This window comes from Arachis ipaensis, chromosome B2 (genome assembly GCF_059453495.1).
Source record: "Arachis ipaensis isolate K30076 ecotype BB chromosome B2, ASM5945349v1, whole genome shotgun sequence".
Lineage (NCBI taxonomy): Eukaryota > Viridiplantae > Streptophyta > Magnoliopsida > Fabales > Fabaceae > Arachis > Arachis ipaensis.
In genome coordinates, this window is record NC_142437.1 from 89,747,318 (window position 1) to 89,752,617 (window position 5,300).

The 5,300-nt window shown below is 36.6% G+C and overlaps 1 non-coding gene across 1 annotated transcript; it reads right to left on the reverse strand.

Moving 5' to 3' along the window:
- Positions 1 to 3,969: 3,969 nt before the first annotated feature.
- On the reverse strand, positions 3,970 to 4,077 carry LOC148574790 (small nucleolar RNA R71). Its single transcript, XR_015905548.1, has one exon. It is a non-coding gene; the product is annotated as a small nucleolar RNA R71 (small nucleolar RNA).
- Between the last annotated feature and the right edge of the window lie 1,223 nt (positions 4,078 to 5,300).

Consider the following 5,300-nt stretch of genomic DNA (forward strand, 5'->3'; position numbering starts at 1 on the left):
GACGCGACCGCGTGGGTCGTTTTGTGCGAAACGCACAACGGCCGCACGATTCTAGCCCAACTTTCTGGGCGTTTGATCCTTACACCGATTTCCAGGTCACGCGGCCGCGTGAATGATGCGGATGCGTGGGAAGTGTTTTTCACAACTGACGCGATCGCATGAGTGATGCGGTCGCATCGCGCGCTGATAAGCGGATAATTTATACGCTTTTTGGCATTATTTTTACATAGTTTTCAGTATGATTTAGTTAGTTTTCATTATATTTTTATTAGTTTTTAATTAAAATTCACATTTCTGGACTTTACTATGAGTTTGTGTGTTTTTCTGTGATTTTAGGTAATTTCTGGCTGAAATTGAGGGAGTTGAGCAAAAATCAGATTCAGAGGTTGAAGAAGGACTGCAGATGCTGTTGGATTCTGACCTCCCTGCACTCAAAGTAGATTTTCTGGAGCTACAGAACTCTAAATGGTGCGCTTCTAATTGCGTTGGAAAGTAGACATCCAGGGCTTTCCAGCAATATATAATAGTCCATACTTTTTCCGAGTTTAGATGATGCAAACTGGCGTTGAACGTCAGTTCCATGTTGCAGTCTGGCGTTCAGCGCCAGAAACAAGTTGCAAAGTGGAGTTCAACGCCAGAAACACGTTACAAACTGGCGTTCAACTCCAAGAATGACCTCTCCACGTGAAAGCTTCATGCTCAGCCCAAGCACACACCAAGTGGGCCCCGGAAGTAGATTTCTGCATCAATTACTCAATTCTGTAAACCCTAGTAACTAGTTTAGTATAAATAGGACTTTTCACTATTGTATTTACATCTTTAGTTTCATCTTTAGATCACGTTTTGGGGGCTGGCCAATCGGCCATGCCTGGACCTTATCATTTATGTATTTTCAACGGTAGAGTTTCTACATACCATAGATTAAGGTGTGGAGCTCTGCTGTTCCTCAAAGATTAATGCAAAGTACTACTGTTTTTCTATTCAATTCAACTTATTCCGCTTCTAAGATATTCATTTGCACTTCAATATGATGGATGTGATGATCGTGACAGTCATCATCATTCTCAACTTATGAACGCGTGCCTGACAACCACTTCCGTTCTACCTTAGACTGAATGGATATCTCTTGGATATCTAATACAGGGGACCGAGTCCGAGTTATTAGTGTCTTCGTGGTATAAGTTAGAACCCATGGATGGCCATTCCTGAGATCCGAAAAGTATAAACCTTGTCTGTGGTATTCCGAGTAGGATCCGGGAAGGGATGGCTGTGACGAGCCTCAAACTCGCAAGTGCTGGGCGTAGTGACAGACGCAAAAGGATCAATGGATCCTATTCCAGTATGATCGAGAACCGACAGATGAATAGTCGTGCCGTGACAGAGCATCTTGGACCATTTTCACTGAGAGGATAGGATGTAGCCATTGACAACAGTGATGCCCTACATAAAGCTTGCCATGGAAAGGAGTAGGATTGATTAGATGAAGACAGCAAGAAAGCAGAGATCAGAGGAACGAAAGCATCTCTATACGCTTATCTGAAATTCTCACCAATGAATTACATAAGTACCACTATCCTATTTTATATTTTATTTATTTTCATCCACTATAATTTCTTAATACAATTTAATCCTCCTGACTGAGATTTACAAGGTGACCATAGCTTGCTTCAAGCCGACCATCTCCGTGGGATCGACCCTTACTCGCGTAAGGTTTATTACTTGGACGACCCAGTGCACTTGCTGGTTAGTTGTACGAAGTTGTGAAACAGATATAAGATCATGAACATGCGTATTGAGTTTTTAGCGCCGTTACCAAGGAATGGAATGATCACGATTTCGCACACCAAGTTTTTAGCGCCGTTGCCGGGGATTGTTCGAGTTTGGACAACTGACGGTTCATCTTGTTGCTCAGATTAGGTAACTTTATTTTAATTTTAACCTTTTTGATTTTATCATTCTTATTTTCGAAAAAAAAATCAAAAAAAATTTTCTTCTTTTTCGTTTTTCCCAATTAATTTTCGAAAAATACAAAAAAATTTAATAAAATCATAAAATCAAAAATATTTTTGTGTTTCTTGTTTGAGTCTAGAGTCAATTTTTAAGTTTGGTGTCTTGCATGTGTTTCTTTTCTTTTCAAGAATTTTCGAAAATTCTTCATATGTTCTTCATGATCTTCAAGTTGTTCCTGGCCAGTCTTCTTGTTTGATCTTCATATTTTCTTGTTTTGTGTCTTTTCTTGTTTTTCATATGCATTTTTAATTTGTTAGTTTCTAAAGTTTGAAAATTTCTAAGTTTGGTGTCTTGCATGTTTTTCTTTCATTAAAAATTTTCAAAAATAAGTCTTGATGTTTATCTTGATCTTCAAAGTGTTCTTGGTGTTCATCTTGACATTCATAGTGTTCTTGCATTCATTGTGTGTTTTGATTCATAATTTTTATGTTATGAGTCTTTTTCATGTTTTTCTTTTTCTTCATTAAAAATTCAAAAATCAAAAAAATATCTTTTCCTTATTTTACTCAAAATTTTCGAAAATATGATTTGATTTAGTCAAAAAGTTTTTAAATTTAATTGTTTCTTATGAATCAAATCAAATTTCCAATTTAAAAATCTTATCTTTTCAAAATCTTTTTCAAAAATCAAATCTTTTTCATTTTACCTCCATTTTTTCGAAAACTTTTTAAATTTGATTTTCAAAATCTTTTTCTTATTTTATTTCTTAATTTTCAAAATCTTTACTAACATTTAATATGATTGATTGAAAAATTTCAAGTTGTTACTTGCTTATTAAGAAAGATTCAATCTTTAAACTCTAGAATCATATCTTTTTAGTTTCTTGTTAGTCAAGTAATCAACTTTAGTTTTCAAAATCAAATCTTTTTAATCTCTTTTTCAAATCTTTTTCAAATTAAGTTTCAATCATATCTTTTTCAAAATTAATTTCAAAATCTTTTCTAACTTCTTTTCTAACTTCCTATCTTTTCAAAATTTAATTTTCAAATCTTTTTCAATCAATCTTATCTTTTTGTTTCAATCATATCTTTTTCAAAACTACCTAACTAACTCTCTCCTTCTAAATTTCAAAAATTCCTTCCATCTTTTTCAAAATTCCTTTTTAATTAACTAATTATTTTTAATTTTAATTTAATTCAATTTCAATTTTAATTTTCGAATTTTCAATTTAATTTTAAAATATTTTTATTTTATTTTGTTAAAATTTTCGAATTCTCTCTCTCATCTCTTTCTATTTATTTATTCATCTACTAACACTTCTCTCCCATCCAAAAATTCGAACACCACCTCCCTCTCTGTATTCGAGTTTTTTTTCCTCTTCTCTTCTTTACATTACATTCTTTTCTTCTTCTACTCACACAAAGGAATCTCTATACTGTGACATAGAGGATTCTATATTTTCTTTGTTATTCCCTTCTTTATCATATGAGCAGGAGCAAGGACAAGAACATTCTTGTTGAAGCAGATCCTGAACCTGAAAGGACTCTGAAAAGGAAACTAAGAGAAGTTAAAATACAACAATCCAGAGACAACCTTACAGGAATTTTTGAACAGGAAGAGGAGATGGCAGCCGAAAATAATAATAATGCAAGGAGGATGCTTGGTGACTTTATTGCACCTAATTCTAATTTACATGGAAGAAGCATCTCCATCCCTGCCATTGGAGCAAACAACTTTGAGCTGAAACCTCAATTAGTTTCTCTAATGCAGCAGAACTGCAAGTTTCATGGACTTCCATCTGAAGATCCTTTTCAGTTCTTAACTGAATTCTTGCAGATCTGTGATACTGTTAAGACCAATGGGGTTGATCCCGAGGTCTACAGGCTTATGCTTTTCCCGTTTGCTGTAAGAGACAAAGCTAGAGTGTGATTGGACTCTCAACCCAAAGATAGCCTAAACTCTTGGGATAAGCTGGTCACGGCTTTCTTCGCCAAGTTCTTTCCTCCTCAAAAGCTGAGTAAGCTTAGAGTGGATGTTTAAACCTTCAGACAGAAAGAAGATGAATCCTTCTATGAAGCTTGGGAGAGATATAAGCAACTGATCAAAAAGTGTCCTTCTCACATGCTTTCAGAATGGACCATCCTGGATATATTCTATGATGGTCTGTCTGAATTAGCTAAGATGTCATTGGATACTTCTGCAGGTGGATCCATTCACCTAAAGAAAACGCCTGCAGAAGCTCAAGAACTCATTGACATGGTTGCTAATAACCAGTTCATGTACACTTCTGAGAGGAATCCTGTGAGTAATGGGACGCCTCAGAAGAAGGGAGTTCTTGAAATTGATACTCTGAATGCCATATTGGCTCAGAATAAAATATTGACTCAGCAAGTCAATATGATTTCTCAGAGTCTGAATGGAATGCAAGCTGCATCCAACAGTACTCAAGAGGCATCTTCTGAGGAAGAAGCTTATGATCCTGAGAACCCTGCAATAGCAGAGGTGAATTAGATGGTTGAACCCTATGGAAACACCTATAATCCCTCATGGAGAAATCACCCAAATCTCTCATGGAAGGATCAACAAAAGCCTCAACAAGGCTTTAATAATGGTGGAAGAAACAGGTTTAGCAATAGCAAACCTTTTCCATTATCCACTCAGCAAAAGACAGAGAGTTCTGAGCAGAATCCATCTAGCTTGGCAAATATAGTCTCTGATCTATCTAAGGCCACTCTAAGTTTCATGAATGAAACAAGATCCTCCATTAGAAATTTGGAAGCACAAGTGGGCCAGCTGAGTAAAAGGGTCACTGAAATCCCTCCTAGTACTCTCCCAAGCAATACAGAAGAAAATCCAAAAGGAGAGTGCAAGGCCATTGATATAACAATCATGGCCGAACCCACAAAAGAGGAAGAGGACGTGAATCCCAGTGAGGAAAACCTCCTGGGACATCCAGTGATCAATAAGGAGTTTCCCTTTGAGAAACCAAAGGAATCTGAGGCTCATCTAGAGACCATAGAGATTCCATTAAACCTCCTTATGTCATTCATGAGCTCTGATGAGCATTCTTCTTCTGAAGAGAATGAAGATGTTACTGAAGAGCAAGTTGCCAAGTACCTTGGTGCAATCATGAAGCTGAATGCCAAATTATTTGGTAATGAGACTTGGGAGGAAGAACCTCCCTTACTCACCAATGAACTGAGTGATCTGGATCAACTGACATTGCCTCAGAAGAAACAGGATCCTGAAAAGTTCTTAATACCTTGTACCATAGGCACCATGACCTTTGAGAAGGCTCTATGTGACCTTGGGTTAGGGATAAACCTCATGCCCCTCTCTGTAATGGAGAA